This window comes from Myotis yumanensis, unplaced genomic scaffold (genome assembly GCF_028538775.1).
Source record: "Myotis yumanensis isolate MYYU_CA2020_CCGP unplaced genomic scaffold, mMyoYum1.0.hap1 SCAF_17, whole genome shotgun sequence".
NCBI classification, from domain to species: Eukaryota; Metazoa; Chordata; class Mammalia; order Chiroptera; family Vespertilionidae; genus Myotis; species Myotis yumanensis.
Window position 1 is genome coordinate 29,929,845 of NW_027223768.1, and position 19,903 is coordinate 29,949,747.

At 42.6% G+C, this 19,903-nt stretch overlaps 1 protein-coding gene and 1 pseudogene across 2 annotated transcripts in view; both read left to right on the top strand.

The window, feature by feature from the left end:
* Nucleotides 1-19,903, top strand: part of KCNH1 (potassium voltage-gated channel subfamily H member 1) — a 260,977-nt gene that overhangs the window by 152,307 nt on the left and 88,767 nt on the right. The window lies entirely within an intron of this gene.
* On the top strand, nt 17,497-18,283 carry LOC138996103 (acidic leucine-rich nuclear phosphoprotein 32 family member B pseudogene; annotated as a pseudogene).

The window sequence follows — 19,903 nt, forward strand, 5'->3', positions numbered from 1 at the left end:
CCCAGGTATTGTGTACAGATCATAATAATCTAGAGTAAGGAGAAGAGGAACTCAAAGCTACAATGTTTAGGGATCTGGGGTCTCTTTAAAGATGGTAGAGTATCCCTAAAATTGTTTAAATGCCTCAAATTCAACCTATACATATGTATTTTTTTTGTGTGTGGGAGGGGAATGCAACACCTATTTAACGACTTGTCTAGAAGAATATGGCAACTGTAATTTGCTATTTAATCTATTGTATAATAGATGACATTTCAGTGAATAGAATAATGCCTGCAACCCCTCTGGGGTGGCTTCCAGGTCTGACAGAATGGGAAGAGACGGTTCTGCCCGGCCAATTACAGAGAATTTTACTTTCTCTCACTTTGATTAATGTCACTTGTAGTCTCTGAAGGGAGGTGCTGACCTAGAAATTGATTCTCCCCCAGGTAACAATTACTTTCTTTTAAGAAGGTTAATTTTTTTTTAGCTGCTCCTTGAGGGAGACCAAATAACCCTGGTTACCCTTAAAAATACTTGTGTTGAAGTTTTTCATGTGTTTTTGTACAAGTTTAAATCAGGAATATCTGGTGTTCTTGAGAGCCACAAATCCTCAAAGCTTAATAAAACAAATCATAATGGAGGAAGAAAAAATAGAAAATTTGAGAAGACTGAAGAATTAGAAAAGGAGCTCATCAAATTATGCCAAGATACCCGGAATTATTCTTTTGAGCTTCACACATTGAGTGCCCAACATATGCGAAAAAATGTAGTGGCCAGGTTAGGTTTAAGGAGAGGATTATCAAACATCTGAGCAGGATCAGATACGAGGCCATGATCTTTTCCGGCAGTTCCTCACCAGGAGTTCTCTGCTTTAGTACATTGTAGGAATTTGGGAACTCAGGATATATTCAGAGAGGACTGACTATATAAAGAAGGTTCTGGAAGCCATTTTATTTGAGAAACTATTAAAGAAATAAGGGCTGTTTACCTGAAAAGGGAAGATTTTTTTGGTAAAGAGGTCATGAAAAATGTCTCAAATCTTCACTACTCAATATGATAGCCACTAACCACATGTTGCTATTTACATGTAATTAATTAAAATTTAAAAAGTTAGTTCCTCATTTACACCAGCGCATTCCATGGGCTCAATAGCTGCATGTGACCATCAGTTACCAATATTGGACGGCGCACAGATATAGTGCATTTCCATCATTGGAGAAAGTTCTGCTAGATAAGGCTGCTCTAAATACTTGAAGAAGTTCATGGAAGAGAAATAATAGATTTAGTCTGCGTATCTCCAGAAGGCACAGTTATGCCCAGTACAGAAATTTCCCCAACTCCTGAGGTGGTCAGTAAGAAGCAGAGTAGGAACCTTTCTAAGAGGGAAAATGCTGACTCTTGGTGACCCTTGTCAAGGATGCTGTAGGAGGAAGTAGGAATAGATGTCAGACTTCCCAGCTGTCAGACTTTGTCTTCCTGTGCATGTCAGGCCCTGAGCCACGGCCCCGCCAACCCACTCAGGTGTCTGTTCAGAGCTCTCTGCAACTTCCTCTATGGTTTAGTGATAGGAAGTACCTGGTGGTCTGGTTGAGACTAATCTCAACTCTCTCTCTCAGCTCTGTCTTAATCTGATTTGAACCTTCCTTGGAAAAGTTGGTGATTTACAAAGCTCATTGGAAGCTTTCAACAAAATCATGCCTAGAAAGAATTTATTTCTGGAAATCCAAAAGTGGGGCTATATTTTCTAAATATAAATTTGGCTGATGGATGGGGATAATGAAAAGGCCACATTTTCTAACCCTATGTAGTCTTGAGTTTTCCAAGATCTTATATATTAAAACATGTGAATTTAAGCAGAATAAAACATCATTGAGAAGTTGGCAACAGTATTTTCCCTGGATAAGCCACAAAACAAATAGTTGGCCTATGTGTTTGGAGAGGTCTGTGTTTGTACGTTATCTTTATGGCAAAGTCATACCTTCTCAAATACGTGGTTGAACTTACAGAGAATGGAAGGACCATAATTAGTAGGTATTTATAAAGCTCTTTAGTGGCTTTTAAGGAGACTCTGCCTGAGAACTCAAAGAATTATTTCTGGAAATCTAAAACCAGGGTTGGTTACCTAAGCACATTCCTTAATTGAAGCTTGATGGTGTTGCCCTGCAAACGAATCTCCACTCTGGTCAAGCCTGGGCAGTTTTATTGGCCTTTTGGAGTTCTGAAACGACACTCTCAAACTTCCCTAGAGTAGCAGAGGAGGAAAATGACATGCATTAAATACGTTAGAATTGTCTCTCCTCGGGGTGAAGAGAAACAGGTGCAATTCTCTAGTCACTGGAGACAGATTGTAGTCTGATCACCTTAGTCGTCTTGGAGTGACCTTGTCATTTTCTAAAGTCTCCACGGGAAGTCTTTGTCCACTTTTCTAAAACCTTAGTTGTTTATTTTTAAACATTTTAAAATTTGCTCCTTTGGATATAAACAGCTGGTCTCTTTCCTTCTTTCTCCTCTCCCAGTCAACACAGAATCGATCTGGTTTATTTTATCCAATGCACGGGGGTAAACTATGCTCTAGGCAAGTGTTATATCATGAAGTGCTCTAACCCACCATGGGCTTGAAGCTCGGGTATCAGTTCTGTGCCCTGACCCTCCATGGAATTGTCTCCTCAAAGTGAATACAGATGCATTTATTTGCCAGAACTAGGGTGCTTCGGAAAGCATCCTTAGTGTGATCTGGTTACACTGAGGAAGGAGCTGGCTCTTGACTATGTCTGCAAACAGTCAAGAGAAAGTTCTCATGGGAAGTGATGCTTAAATGAGGCTAAAGGATGGTAGGAGTTTGTGGCATGGATGAGAGGGGAAAAGAATTGCAGGGAGTGGGTGTGGCTCATACAAATGGAGAGAAACACCAGCGCTGCAGATGTTTAAGGGAAAATTAAGAATGGTTTTGTGAAAACTAGTGGGAGAGTCATTCATTCGTTAACAAATATTTATTAAGCAACTTAGTGAATAAAACAAAGATTCCTGCCCTTATGGAACTAATAGGCTAGTGGAAGAAGTCAGAAAATAATCAATATATGTAATGAAGGTACTAAATTATTTATAAAGAGCTTAGAAAAATTCCTGGCACATTATAAGGGATACATGGGTGTTTGATTGATGACACTGAATAATTTTATGTGTTTGTTAGAAAGCAGTAAGTGCTGTGGGGGGGTTGGTGTCATCTGGTTTGGTAAAGGAAATTGGAAATGCCAAAGGGAGGTGTTGGGAGTGGGTTGTTATGTTACAACCTCTTGGAGAGGTTGAAAAAGTGCCATTGAGCAAAGACTTGAAAGATGTGCAGAGTTAATGATAGTTATTTTGGTCAAGAACCTTCCTGTACAGGTAACAGCCCATGCAAAGGCCCTGAGGCAGGGAAGTGTCTTCAGGATAAAGCAAGGATGCCAGGGTGGAAGGATGAGGTTGGAGAGATGGAAGGGGACAGAGAGGTTATTGTAAGGACTTCTAGGTCATCATAAGGACTTCCGTTTCATTCTGAGTAAAATGGAGAGTCGCAGGGATGTGATTTGACTTCGATTTTAAAAGGTCAGTCTGGTTGCTCTATTGAGAATTGACTTTAAGGAGGCAACATTACTGGCTACATGAAGAGGCAGCCAGCTGGGCAACCACCCAGGGTACCAACTCCTGAAGAACACTGAAATAGCACTGGGAATTTTAGAAGAAAGAGGTTGTTACTACCAGAATTCATCTTAGGGGAAGTATTACATAGAGGCAGTGAAACCACTCTGGGACATGTTTGGTTGCTTAACCCTTTGCACTCCACTGTCCCCTCTCAGGGGACATCGGAATTCTAGCATATCACTCGGATGTCCCCTCTCAGGGGACATTGCAGTTTATTAGTGATTACGGGGAATTGAGTTATTTCAACGCAACTTTTTGAGACATGCATGTTTCCCTGAAGTTTTATCTTGAAATGGCACAAGAAATTAAATCAAAATATCGTAAAATTACTAAGATATATATAAGAAATGTCAGCGGGTTTTGTGTCAGATTAAACAATAAACTACATATTCCCGATGTGGGACAAAGAAAACGGGACTGCATTGTGTGTTCTAACAGGAAAACACCTGGTGGCAGGCGTCAAACCACTTATTACTGTCAAACATGCACTAATCAGCCTGCAATGCATATTGGGGAGTGTTACAAAACTTATCATACTGTACAAAATTATAAACAATAAAATATTGTTTTTTTGCAAATATACATTCCTTGATGTCACCCAATTCATATAAGTCCAATATCATTATAATACGTTACTTGGTTCCAAAATTATACTAAATAATACGAGGGTCTGTAAATGCACGTTTCCGCCGCAAAGTAGCGTCGAGTAGCTGGTAGCCAATGTCCAGAATGGTTCGGAGTGCAAAGGGTTAACTAAAACATCCACTGAATGCCTCCTGAGGACGCTGAGTCTTCTTACCTGTAGGTGTTTTGTTTTGCAGAGTAGGAGCTGCAGTTAGGGGTGAGAGCTGAACTGTGAGAATCCTAGAGGAGAGGTTAAGTGGGCCCTCTTTCCAAACTGCCCTCAGCTTAGAGCTCAGCCCCTCCTTGGACTGGGGTTCTTACTGAATTAGATGATCCAGAGAGCCCTGTGTTTCAGTCCCACTGCCCGACAGAGAGATGCAGGGCCAGATCCTGAAGGACCTTGGATACCCGTCAAAACATACCTAGTTACATAAACCATACACACTTTCATGATGGCCCTCTTTTTACTTCCATCCCGCAAAGGAAAATGTTTTATTCCTTCATCTTGGGAGCATTTTTATTTCATTTTTCGGTAAAAATGATTCATTGTTATTCAGCAAGTCATCACAAATCATTTCTGAAAGTGCCTGAACAATGGGAGTTAGCTGAGGATGGTTCAGAGGATTGGATGCTGCTGTCCTAGACATGTGGACCCTCCCTGAGAGAGGAGCCCTGAGGATTTTTGACATAGCAATTCCCAGAACCACATTCAGGAAGGACAATCTTGGGCATTACATGATGATAAAGAGGTCAGTTCTCCAAGAAGACAAAATAATCCTTAAAGTATAGGTACCTAACAACAGAGTGTCAAACTACATGTGGCAAAATAATGGTAGAACTGCAAGGAGAAATAGATGAGTCTACTGTCATAATGGGCGACTTCAACACCCCTTTATCAGAAATGGGCAGATCCAGCAGGGAGGAAATCAGTGGTGACCCGATCGAACTCACCAACACCATCACACCATCAATCAACTGGGTATAATTGATCTCTATAAACCACTTCATCCTGCAGCAGCAGCAGCCACATTCTTCTCAAGCTCACCTGGAACATTCACCAAGATAGACGGGATTCTGAGCCAGAAAACACATCGTAACCGATTTAAAAGAATAGAAATCATACAGTGTCTGCTCTCAGACCAAAATGGAATTAAACTAGAAATCAATAACAGAAAGATAATGGGGAAATCCCAGAAAGAACAACCTAACCAGCAACAACCTACTTTAATTGGGCATGCTTTTGTTGAGTGCCTGCTACATGGCACTTCCCCAAGGCTGAGAACCATGGTGTTCATTTCCTGACTCCATGAACTCTGTCGGCGCTTGTACAGTAAGGAAGGAAGGATTTAGCAAAATAGCAAAACTTACCTGGAATTCTTAGTCTACTATCAAGGCATGGGGGTGGGGTGGCCAGAGACCCCATCAGTGATAGCAAGTTCCGTTGCGTGTGCTGAGATTTAGATATTACTGTGGGAACATCCAGGAGGCAGGCCTTCTCAGTGCCTCATTGGTCCCTTTGTTTTGTTATCCTTCGCCTATTTCTCTTTGAATTATCTTGTGAGTTCCTGCGTTTATGATATATTCTGCACATTTCTGTGCATGTAAGTGGGTGCTTAATAGAGAACTTTTTAAAAAAATATTTTTTATTTCAGAGAGGAAGGGAGAGGGAGAGAGAGTTAGAACCATCAATGATGAGAGAGAATTATTGATCAGCTGCCTCCCTCAGGCCCCCTACTGGGGATTGAGCCAGAAACCTGGGCATGTGCCCTTGACTAGAATCGAACCTGGGACCCTTCACTCGGTAGGCCGATGCTCTATCCACTGAGCAAAACTGGGTAGGGCTTAATAAAGGACTCTTTAAAATATATATATATATATAATTGATTTTTTACAGAGAGGAAGGGAGAGGGAGAGAGAACTAGAAACATTGATAAGAGAGAAACATTGATCAGCCGCCTCCTGCACACTCCCCACTGGGGATGTGCCCGAAACCAAGGTACATGCCCTTGACCGGAATCAAACCTTGGATCCTGCAGTTCACAGGCCGACGCTCTATCCACTGAGCCAAACCGGTTAGGGCAATAAAGGACTTTTGATGAAGTAATGATAGCTACCACCACCTACTGAGTTCCTCCCATCCTCACAAACATTTTCTCAGTTTATTCCTTCAATAGCCCACTGAGGCAGGTGTTATTCATCTCCATTTTATAGATCAGAAAAAGACATACAAATGGGCTAATATGTCCACAATAACCAGCTAAGGTGGCGACTGTTGGAGCTGGTTTGTGTCCCCAGATCCATCTGACCCCAAAGCTATGCTATAGCCACCACTGTGTTCTGGATCTGCCCTCTGTGATTTGGATGGAGCAAGATGATTTAATACATTCTGTTTTCCAGTTTCTCTTTGGGAAAATGGCAATAATCCTTCCTGTCTATTTCACTGGGATGGGGGCACTTGTGGTGTTTAAATGTAAACTGTAATGTACAAATATAATGTATTAAAAGAATTGCTATATAGCAAAAGCTCCTTTGGCAAGGGAATTGTCCAATTCATCTTTGATCTTTCCGGTTGCCCACCTAGACCCTTGCAAAGTAGTAACATTTGCTAATGTTTGTGGGATGATAAAATTACAAGTTAAAGAGAGAATACATAGTCACGAAGGGTTTTGCGAGCTGATATTTTTAAAAGGTTGGAATTGTATTTATGTAACTGGGAAAAGTACATTCATATTCCATCCAGGTTTAAGGTGGTGAATGTGTATCCCATCAGATTCCAAGTCGCCCTGTGCCAACTCCGCAGGCCCCGGGGCAGACTTGGCGAAGGTGCTGCCCAGGCGCTGTGCCGACCCAGCTTGGTCAGGAGGGATAGGTAATTGCTCACCGGGCTCTGCACACGGAGGCACATTTTGCAAAGCCGCTTTTTGCACGTCGTCAGTTGGAAATGTAACTTTCAGAGCATAAGTCATTTTGGTTTGTATGTATTCAGAGTGACGGCAGAATTGCTTTAGCAGATTATTTCATGGCGAGAAGAAAAATGCTTCTTTGATTTTTCTCAGCTGAAATCCTGAAAGCTGGAGGCTGTCAGCTTTCTTCTTCCAATGGTTGTGCTCCCTTTTAAAAATACGGGAAAGGAAAATTAACCTTAAGTCCTCCTTCCCATAAGGGTTAAGATGCTCTGCCCCGTACATTTTTTGACCTTTTGATGGATTCTTTGGCGGCCTCATCTAAAATGAGCTGGGCTGATGTGAGATTCCGTCTTTATCATTTTCACTTTATTCTTCCTGGGCGGCACTACTAACTCCACGGGGCACCGCCCTGTGAAGTCGTGGGTGTAGGGACAGGAGAGGACCAGGAGAATGGGTGTGGATGGCTCCCCGTGAACACGATGTTGCCAGGAGAAAAGAGCTGAGAGCACACTTACTGATGATGGGATGGAGAGGCTCCGCAAATAAAAATCACTAGCATTCTCAGCTCTCCAGTGCAGTGCTTCTCAGGAACTAGTTTTTGACCTGTTAAGGTATCTAATCCATCTCAGACTAACAGTGCTCTTGTGAGAACAGAGTTACACTTAGGAAAATTAAATTTAAAAGCGGTGAATAAAATAAAACCCCGATTTTTATTAGATTCAACAGACATACATTCATATTTCCATAAACATATTCAGAACATAGATAAAAAGGAAAGAATTGCAAGCACTTCACATTTTTGGGTTGACAGGTACACACAAGTGATTACTATAGAAAATCCCTATTATATTTGTACTTTTTTCATTCCACAATCATAATGAAACAGTTACGAGTCAAATGCAGTTCCTCATATGAAATGCCTATATGCATTCTTTGAATAAACACTATGCATATATGCGCTTGCTTCTTGCTTGCTAATTTATCTAATCTAGGTTGGATTGACAAAAATGCTATTCTCGACAGATGATGGAGCCCAAACTGAGTGCCTCAAGGACATGAGCCAGGGTTCAGGCGCTCAGTGAAAGCGTGCTGAAATAAAGTAGGTTGTGGATGACTGGACTGCCTTTTCTGAAATATGATTCTGGGAACTGCTCATCCATGTCAAAGGTCCCTAGGGCTCCACTCCCAGGTAGTGTCCACATCTTTACAGCAGCATCCAATGCTCTCAGCCACCCTAAACTGCTGGGGTCCAGCCCCAGCGGGTCCAGGGGTCCCCAAAGGTGTGGACAGAGTCAGCAAAGAATGAATGACACGGAGGCAGTGTTCAGGTGATCATCATAGCCAGGTTCCTCTTTTTATTGTCATCTAACATCTGTATTTATACTATTTGGTCCCAATCCTATCCATTCTATACAAAAGGCCAGGGGGCTTCCCATCTCCATTCAAAGGTTACTCTATTGTTCCACTAAGCTACAAGGAAGTAACTGAAGGAGGTCACTCCAAGCAAAGATCAAAGCGACCAACCACCCCTCTGACACTCAGTTAAAGGGTTTACTGATAAAAATCCTCACCTGGGGAAACAACCTTTCTTCTCCTAGCCAGGTTCCTCCCCCTATTGTCCTCTTACATCTGCATTTATCCTATTTTATCTTAATCCCATCCATTCCATTCCAAAGGCTAGGGCGTTTCTCATCTCCATTTCAAGGTCCCTTGAAACATCCCTGCACAGACTGCCTCAAGCAGCCAGGGTGGATCGGCTTCCAGCACTACACCCAATTGTTCAAGAGTAGGCTCTTTCAGTAATGATTTGCAATGACTTGCTGAATAACAATGAATCATTGTTACTCAAGAATGGACTAAAAATTTTCCCAGGATGAAGGAATAGAACATTCTCCTATAGGGTCTGGAGGTAAGAAAAAAAGGCCATCATGGAAGTGTGTAGGGCTTATGTTCCTAGGTATGTATTGAAGGTCATCCAAGGTCATTGAGAATCTGACCCCTGAATTTCTCCTTAGGGTGGTGGGATTGGCATACAGAGTCTTTGGCTGGTCTGATCTAATTTTGACAGGAATGTAAAAAGAGACACTTGATAATTTAGCGGTGCTCAGAAGATTTTTTAAAATAAGTTTTTGTTGATTTTAGAGAGGAAGGGAGAGGGAGAGAGATAGAAACATAGATCAGCTGCCTCCAACAAGTCCCCTACTTGGGATCGAGCCAGCAACTCAGGCATGTGTCCTGACAGGGAATCGAACCAGCAACCTCTTGGTGTATGGGATGATGCTCAATCCACTGAGCCATGCCAGCTGGGCTTGTTTTTAATTTTTATCTAAAATGAAGCAAGTGGTGCTGCATTTTCAAAATTCATCTTTAGTTTTTCATCAATAACCAGTTCTAAAAATATTAAACTTATATTATCTTTTGATGAAAACACACACACACACACACACACACACATCCATAGAATTCTCTATGCATAAATCTAGGAAAATAAATTTAAAACATTTGATCAAATCCAGAAAATATTTGGTGATAACTTTTGGCAGATGTGCTGTATCAATGTCATCACTTCCTTCATTAATAATTGTTAACTTCTGGAACATGCCATAAACTATGGAAACTGTTCAAGCTTTTAGCTTCTGGTTTTGGTCTTCAATCTTATCTGCCATTGAGAAGCCTGCTGCTCCCTTACATGGAAGTATTAAGATAATTCAAATGGTAGGGACAGACAAATAAACTAGTCTGGCTGTCTAATTTATATCTTTAGAAAGCTGAATTCTTACCTTGCAGAACACTAAGCATTCATTTCACTCGGTACTTCAGACATTCTTGACAGAACTTTTCCTTTCAATAACCATCAAACGTCAATATGCAATACTGTTGTTTATGATTAGCTTCCTTCTCAGCTACTCAGAGTCATCATGAATTTAACTCATTTACCTTCACATAATTCATAATTTTATTGCATCACTCAGTACAATGATGAGTTCAGCTGACTTACTTTTTTTGTTTTTAAGCAAGTCTTTCTCAACAAAGCCAGCAATGCATTAATTTACATTCTGGTGCAAGTGTATTAATCTGGGCAGTCATTCCAGAATGTTCTCCTATCGTCGCAGCTGAGCTATCAGAACAAACTCTACACAACACGTAAACTCCAAACCACATCTGTTGGTCGTTTAACCCTTCTTAGCTTTATACATTTGAGAGCTTATTGTGTCTTTTGGTAATGAGCACAAATAAAAAAGGACTCTTCCTCATATCACCATCATGTTCAACCACATATGTACTGAAAGCTTGCCATGTGAGCTGTACCAATGCACTTGTCAGATTGTCATGGAAAATACATTGCTTGCTTTATTTGGTCTCTGAGTTGGTCTTTCATATCATGAGCCTGGTCTCATTTGAAAGTGGTACTGGAGCTACCTTTCTTTCTTTTTTTCTTTTTTTAACAGAGAGGAAGGGAGAGGGATAGAGAGTTAGAAACATTGATGAGAAAGAAACATCGATCAGCTGCCTCCTGCACACCCCCCACTGGGGATGTGCCCGCAACCAAGGTACATGCCCTTAACCGGAATTGAACCTGGGACCCTTCAGTCTGCAGGCCGACGCTCTATCCACTGAGCCAAACCGGTTACGGCTGGAGCTACCTTTCTTGCCGTAGATTTACCCAGCATTTTCAAGCAAACACCTCTGATGCAGATTTTCACTAATGTCACCGATTGCATATGTTGTGTTTTTGTGTGTGTGTGTGTGTGTGTCTTAGCAACACAAATGTGATTTTATTAGAAGCCTGCAAAGTGCTAATGTGTAAACATTGAACATTCACTTCTGTGGCTTTCTAATGCTATATATTCTTTTTTAAAAACATGTATATATTTTTATTGATTTCAGAGAGAAAGGGAGAGGGAGAGAGACCTTGAAACATCAATGATGAGAGAGAACCATTGACCAGCTGCCTTCTGCATGCCCCACACTGGGGATCAAGCCTGAAACCCAGGCATGTGCCCTGATGGGAATCGAACCATGACCTCCTGGCTCATAGGTCAACGCTCAACCACTGAGCCACACCAGCCGGGCTCTAATACTCTTTGATTTCAAATAATTCTTTTGGTTTTGAACTTACTTTGTTTAACCTTTGTAGTTTTGAAGGTTATCATTTGTTAGAACATCTCTGCCAATAACATACTTTTGGGTTTTAGCACGCCACCCTCAACCATGGCTATAAACCTAAACTTAGCATAGGAGGAATGATATTTCCAGAAAAAAACAGCACAAACTCTTTGGTCTCCATATCTTTGGAATAGCTTCCCTTGCCATTATTTGGTTTACTTCTACTGATACATTTAGATGAAATGTCTTTTCTTGAGACAAATAAACAAGAAAAATCTTGTGAAATTTCTTTTACAGTTTGTAAATTGGAGCTAACAATACATAATACAATTTTGTCTTAATTTAGCTGATAATTCAGTTCATCAACAATGTATTGAGTTTACTCAGTGCCCGGCACTGAGGAGCAATAGAGGTGAAAGAATATACCTCTCACACCATCTGGGAATCAGTTCTCTTTTATGGAAAATTTCATTGGCCCACTGACTTTCAAATGTGGGTTGATTTTTTTCTTCTCCTTTTCACTGTCAGCTATTCATGTGCATTACTAGTTACATAGTCAATTATACTGCTTCAGTATAAGTGGCTGCCTATGTCCATTCTTACATAACCATAGTGTTTGAAGTAGCCAAAGGTTACCACAGGTACAGTCAGCAGAACTGGCCTGGTCTAGGAGTAGCTCGTAGGGACATGGCACACTGATGGCCAAGATACCACTGGGTTATTACGGAGAATGAAATACAGTTCATCAACAATGTATTGAGTTTACTCTGTGCCAGGACTGAGGAACAATAGACGTGAAAGAATATCCCTCTCACCCCATCTGAAAGAAACTTGCATGTCCTTCTAGGGGGCGTCATGTTTGCAATTAACTTCAATGTGAGTTTTGTATGACAAGCGCTGAAACAGAAGTAAAAGCCAAGTGCTTTGGGAACCCAGAGGAGAGCCTGCTTCAGGCTTGGAGAGGCTTCATGGCATTTGAGTTGAGCCTTGAAAGAGCGGTCAGGTACTAGCAGGAAGGAATGGGCACATGAAGGTCATTCTATCGAGAGGGATGTAGAGCAGGCAGAATCAGCAGCATAACGGTGGGACCAGTGCAAAATGAAAATGCTAGGCCCTTGTTCAGACACGATTAAACATTACAAGACAGTGACATCAGAGCCTTCAACCAAGCATGGGGCCTTCTGATGGCAGAGGCCATGTGACTACATAGGTTAGATGTCCATGGAGCCAATCCTGAGTGCAGGGTGCATACAAGGAAGGGAGCTCAGGGTGGTCTGAAGCATAGCTCTGTGAGAGTGAGTAGTGGAAGACAGGTGTGCAAAAGCAGGTTGGAGTCACGTGCTTGGGTGCTGTGCTTAGGGTGGATGGACTGGATGCTGAGTCAGTGGGGGACCTCTGAAGTTTGGAGGTGGAATGATATGATCAAAGGAGTATTTTGGAAAGATGGCCAGCCACTGCACCATAGAGGCAGGATTTGAAGTGGTATGGGAGGGACCGAAGAGAGAACAGGGGCTTAGGGAGAGATTGAAATGGAGTAGAGAAAGTGGACAGCAGAAACATAACAGAAGTAGAATGTTCTGGTAAATGAATTGAGAAGTATGAGGAAATGGGTGTGTGCAGAAATGATACTAATGTGGTTAGCCTCCATGGCAAGACTGATAAAGAAAGTGGAAGGAGAGTTGGTAGGTGGGGAAATCGGGCATTCAATCCATGTTATTTGACCCACTGGCGGATGACTCCCAGTGGCTTTATTACTCTGCCAGGATTTAATCAAAGTGATAAGAGTTAATGGTGGAAATAACTGAGTAATGGAAATTCTTCAGCAAAGGGCATTCCCGTGCCCTCATGAATTCAATGAATCTCTGGAAATGTCCATGGGTCCATAGCACACACTAGTGGTGTGGTGAGGCGAGCAATTCTTAATAAAGTAAAATCCAAGCACAGAAAGCTTCAGGTCCCTGCCCACCTGTCCAGCCATATCTCTCACCATGCCCCACCCGGTCCCTGCGCCCCAGGGCTGAAACAGTTGCCTTTGTTTGGGAGTCTTCCTTCCCTACTCCACCACCACACCTCCATCTCCCATGTATCTCTCAAAGCCCCCCCCCCCCCACCCGCCCCTAGTCTAGATTGCTCCCTGACCACACCATCTCTCATTTATCTAGTCATGTGGGACCAGGTCTTATTGGCCATGGTAGCTGAGTGCTAGTGCCATGCTTATCACAAGGGAGATGCTGGGTAAAATGTTTGTGAAACAAATGAATGAATGAAGAGATCAAGTTTGTCCCTTAAATTGAAGCTGAAAGCCCATTCAACTTCAGATTAAATAGTTGACAGCTTTTCCTTCCAAAGAGGGCACGTGATCTGCAGCTTCTAAGCAGCAGAAAGTATCCTGCTGCTGTTTAAACAACCAAGTACCAAATGGGGCTCGGAAAATCCTGTTTTGTCATTCTGACACCCCAGACCACCTGTTGAAACCAGAGACCAGGAACAAGTGGGGCCATCCCAAGAGTGAGATTGGGCGGGGAGGGGGGATGGTCCACACTAGTGGACTGGCTGTAGGGCATTCAAAAAGATTAAAATATCGAGGGAAAGTTGCACTGTCTCTATTATCACCAGAAGCTGGCCATTGTAAATTACATCAGTGATAAAATATTCCTCCCCTGCAGAGACTGCCCTCGCTGCCTTCTCCCGTGGGAGCGCCCGGTGAGCCCCACTGAGGAGCAGCACCGAGCTTTCATCATGCCTCTCAGGGCAGAATACAGGTTATTCAGGTTATTTATGTGCTCTTTCTATAAGCTCGGGCTTCAAAACTTCCTTTTCCTCCTCATATTGGCATTGCCATAGCAACCTTCCTAGGGTCAAGCCTGTCACTGCTCAGGTTCTCGACGTCCCCTCTTTCAGATTCAGGGAGGCATCCAGAGGGTCATTGGCTCGGAAGAGCCTGTGTGAGTGGAGTTGAAGTCTGTGTGTTAGAAGAGAAGTGGAGGCCGTGGTGGAACCAGGCTCTGCCCTTGTGTCTGCCTGAGAGGAGCGATGTCTGAGGGAGGGTGAGGACGTGCTTCTGGGCTTCTGTTTACTAACAATTGTTGAACTTGTAGACCTCACTCAGTGAACACATCTTTCTGAAACTCCTCCCAGTGTGCTCAATAAAGTTGGAAAATATTTCCAAAGCTTCAGGATGGCAATTTGAAAACTTCTACTAAACAACATTTTCTATCAGAATTAGCAAGCAACAAGTTAATTCTATAATGTATATTGATACCCTGACTTGGCAAACCAAATGAGTAGTTTGGAAGGTATGGTGATACCAGCAGGTCACTCATAAACCCCGAGATGGGTAGTTAACCAGCTGTTAGGATGAGCACCCAGTTGGAGGGCTGCTCTCATCCCTCCCCTGGAACTTGTGAGCAGAGCAGCATCCAAATCTTGGGATGCTGCTTGAAGTTGTCATGTCCATGCTGAGTTCAAGGGCAGAGATACCAGGTGTAGATGAGGAGCTCCACTGCCTTCAGGATAAAACCCAAGGACTCCCTTCATGATGTGGGTTTTGTCACACCCCAACCTCCGGTTTAGGATCACCCCCACCACCATCCTTACATTCTAGGCACTAGCTTTGCTGAGAGACTTCCAGTTCCTCCAATAATATCTGTTTTCTCAACCTTCCCATCTTGGCCATGTTATTTCTGTGCCTGGAATTTTCCATTTACCCCCTCTCCCTCATTGACCAGAATAATTCGAAACTAAGTTCTGGCATCTTCTCATGAAGGAGGCCTTTCTTTGCTTAGTCACCCAAATGGGGTCAGTTAGAGGCAGACTTCGTTTCCGTATACTTATGTTGTAGCTCAATAGCCTCACCTGCCTTCTGCCCCTTTGTCTATTTCCATGTCCAGAACATTTTCTTATGTACTTCCTTCCGGCCTTGGCTTTGCTCCTCCAGCAGAATTCTCTGGAGTTGTTTCTTCTGCCTCTCCCAGGGCTGATTACGTGTTGCTAAGCACTGTTCTTACAGTCCTTGAGAGCTCAGTGGTGGTGCTGTGGTGAAACTGACTCAGAAACCTGGAGAAGTTCACCACCCAGGCCTTTTCTATTAGCTGCAACACCATCAACAGAAGAGCAGAATCCATTGCTTCTGATCGCTATTTTATGGACAAATCTATCAAGGTATATAAAATATGTTATCAAATGGCTAAGTACAAGTTGAATGTTGTTTTGTTTCCCTTCCTAAATTCAACGTATCTGACGCTACTTAGCTCAATTTTTATTTTTCTCTGTACCTTCACAGCCCTAGTGATTCAAGGCCGAGGGCTCTGGGCCTGTCCTAAGTGTCAGACCCTCAACACTTGGCTCTTCAGACCCCTGATGAAGGTCCCGTTCCTTCCTCCTGACACGTGGCCAGCCCTCCTTAGCCATCTCTCTTCATGAAAAATAATGACCTTGATAATTTCAAGGCCTCAAATTACCTTTTTCTCTATCTATGGTTAATTTTTCCTCTTTCAGGGGGAAAAAGGCTGCAATATTTTCCCACTTTCTAAAAAAATGCAAATCTACTTTTTAAAAAAAGTGAATCTAGCCTATGATTATTTCTTCTCAATTGGGAAAAAGATTATACATCAACTTAGTTGCTAATTTCTTTAATTAACTATTCCCCCTCTTTTATTTTTTAACACCAGTACCAATTAAGTACTTCCTGGTGAAGTCTGTTGTTTTGTAATTAGTTTCTCAAAGAGATCACTATCTTTTCCTTAAACATTTTAAAAATAGTTGGACATAACCAGACTTTCACAAAACCAGGCATCCAGTGATTACTTGCAGACTAATTTAGAGGCTCACAGATGGGGATGAGGAAATGGTGCCTGTAAGAATCATGGGAAGTTTTTTAAAGTCTACTTGCTCACCTTCTTCTCACCCCACTTCACCCCTGGGTGTAACTAAACCTAGGAAAATGTAAATTTTAAACAGCTTTCTTGGTGATTCTAACATAGCCCCTGGTTGAGAATCCTGGTCATGGTGGTCCCAGCTAGGTAGGGCCCATGGGAACCTTGTTAATTTCACATGCATTATACTGGGGAGCACAGTGGGGAAGTCAGATGCGATCATTTTCAGGGGAATTCTGGAAGAGTTACATTTTGGGTTGGATCTTGAATAATAATAATATAGCAACAACTGATATGTATTGACCATGGACTGCATGGGGCACTTCTATATGTCATTGCATTTAATCTTCACCAAAATCTTACTGTAAGGCAGATGGTATTATCCCATTTGACAGATGAGGAAAATGGAGCTCAGAGAGATCCAGTGATTTACCAAAAGTCACACAGCAAGTAGCTAGCGGGGTTGGTGTTCAACCCTTCAGTCCGTATGACCTAAGCTCTGACTGCTTTGCTATGTCTGATTCAGTAGGAAGGAGGCAGCAGAGACTCGGGGTGTGGGACAATGATAAGAGAATTATTTCCTCCCTGGTCAAAATTTTGGTTGAAAACAGATGTCTGGGCTTACGAGAAGTCCAAAAGCCAAGTATGGGCATTACTATTATGCTGGAAATTGTCTTTCTGTCTCTAAGAAGATGAGAAAGGCCAAGTTTTTATCATCATGCATAGATCCGGTGTAATATCAGCACTTCAATTTTTCTTTCTGATTCCATAATTATAATTCATAGTCATCGTCCTTTGTTGGAGGTCAGAAGGACTTGGACCCCACGTAGTCCTGTTTCTTGTTGGACTCCCTCCATTGGCAGGTTTATTTACTCGAGGAAAGGCAGCAAAGTGTAGAGCAATAGTCCTCAGTTGGGGGTGGATTTGCCCGCAAGGGACATATGGTAAAGACATTGTTCATTGTTACAACTGGAAGGTGCTTCAGGCATCAGTGAGTAGAGGCCAGGGATTCTGCTAAACATCCTGCAGTTCACAAGACAGCTACTGCCCAAGCCTCCTCACCTGTAAGCGCAGTACTGGGTGCACGGGGGGGAGGGAGGCGGGGAGGGGGATAGTGAAACCAGAACCATGTTCCAGCTCCTTTTCTCCTTGGTTTCTCTTGCTCCAGTGAGTAACTTGGCTCTGAGGCCTTCTGGGACCGTGCCCCAGGCCTCTGGCCTTGCTGGGCAGCCCCTTATGATGGCCTCGCTGCCACAGTTAAGTTTGAAGAGGAGGGAAGGGGGACCCATGGACCTGGAGCTGAGGAACTGGTTTGCAAACTGATGGACAATTGCAAATCGAAGGATGGGAAAATTGAGGGCTTAACAGCTAAATTTGTGGACTTAGAGTCCCTAAGTTTGATAAATGAAAGCTTGATTTCAGTTTCAAATCTCCGCAAACTATGTAAATGGAAAAGGCTTGAGCTCGGTGACAACAGGATCTTTGGAGGTCTGGACAGGTTAGCAGAAAAAGGTCCAAATCTCACACATCTACACTTCAGTGGAAATACCAGCTCCTTGGGACCTTTGAAAAAGTTGGAATAATTGAAAAGCCTGGCTCTGTTTAACTGTGAGGTTACTAATCTGAATGACTTCCAAGAGAGTCTCCAAGTGCCTGCCCCAGCTGACCAACTTGGGTGGCTCTAAGAGAGAAGATGGAGAACCCCCTGACTCCGATGCCGAGTAGATGATGTAGACGAAGAAGAGGGGGATGAAGGAGGAGAAGATGAAGGTGAGGATGGTGAGGAGGAAGAGTTTGATGATGGAGATGAAGTCAGTGGGGAGGAAGAAGAATTGGGAATTGGGACATGATGGAGAAGTTGATGAAGAGGATGAGGATGAAGAGGAGGAAGGAGGTTGGAAAGGGGAAAAGAGAAAGAGAACCAGATTAGGAAGAAGAAGATGGTTAATAACGTTTCCGTATTGGTTGGATGGCTCATATGGATTTGGTAGCTGGGTTTTGTTGGTTTTTGTAAAGGTGAAGCAGAGCCCACCCACCCAAAGTGCCATTCTGCGTTCCTCTCGGAAATCCACCATCAAGCTTTGGGACTTCACCCCAACAAAACTGTAAGTCTTAAGTTTTTGTGTAAGACTTGCTCTGGCGTGGATAGCTGTGACTGGTGAGTCAACAGTCCATTATACTCAGATTGTAACAGCATTTCTACCTTCTGTACAACAAAGAAGCTTTGTAAATAAAATCTTAACATTAAAAAAAAAGACAGCTTTCCTTAGTAAAGAATTTGCTGCCCAAAGTATCAGTGGTGCTGAGGCTGAGAAACCCTTGTGTAAAGGGCATGGTCTTTGTAGTGGGACTGCCTGGGTTTGAATCCAGCTTTATATTTACCAGCTATGTGACCTTGGCCAAGATACTTAACCTCTCTATGGCCCATCTGCAAATAAGGGTAATGATAGTCCTTATCTCATAGAGCTGCTGAGATTTGAGTTGGTCAATACAAGGCATCTGGTGCTGTGGCAGTGGTGGAGTGGATTCCTGAGCCACCCTGACTGGGTGTGAATCCTCCATCAGCCACTTACCAGCTGTGTGACTTTGGCCAAGTCACAAACATTCTTGACTCACATTCTTTATCAATAAAATGAAGATAAGCCCTGCTGGCATGGCTCAGTCAGTGGTTGAACATCGACCTATGAACCAGGAGGTCACCGTTCGATTCCCAGTCAGGGCACATGCCCAGGTTGCGGGCTCGGTCCCCCAGTGTGGGACACGTAGGAGGCAGCCGATAGATGATTCTCATCATTGAGATTCCCCCCCCCCCCCTTCCTTCCTCTCTAAAATCAATAAAAATATTTTTAAAAATAAAAAATAAATAAAATAAAGATGATAGTATCTACCATTAAGATAAATCATGTATGCAAATTGGTTGTAAGAATGACTTGCACATCATAAAAGTTGTATAAGTACCAATTGTTATTATTAATTTATTCATTCATTACACAAATATCTGGGCCTCCTCTGCCTTACAGCTGGTAGACAGCAGAGTCAGGATTAGGACCACTGACTCCTGAAGGAAGGAAAGCTCTGTCTAGTGTGACAATTTATGCCTATTTGTTGGCATCCAGTATAGCAGGAAGCTGGGGGATCGAGCATTACTTTGGAGGATAATTATTACTTTGGAGGCAATGTGGAGAGAGGCACTAGGAGCTACAGTGTCACTTAGCAACTAAAATCTTCAGTTCTGCCTTTGAAAACAGAGAGACTGATGGGTGTTACAGAAGGAAAACCAACAGATGTGGAGGTCAGGTGCTGCGATTAGAGTTGCCAGTAGTAGAGAAAGTGATTTTCATTTCTTCCTGTTATTATTACTGGGAGAGGTATGTCTTTAATAGGCACTCAGTGCTGTCACTGTGATGTTCCAGTCTGGTTCACCGTGGTGACAGGAGTGCCCTCTGAAGCTTTCCTTTTCCTTTTCCTTTTTTGTTTTTGTTTTGTTTTGTTGTGAGATGTAGAAGAGCAAGGAAGTTCGAGATTTGCAAGAGCTTGTAACTTCAGGAGTAGACATAGTTACTATTGGGAAAGGTGCCTATTGAACGTTAACACACTTGTTTAAATGGCTTTAAAAAGTATGTGTTATTTTAAATGGCTCTATTAATTAGGTTCTCTTTGATGACTCAGATTGGAGAAATAGAAAACTTAGGGCTCTCAGCCTATGAAGGAAAGCAAGACCTGGGTTTG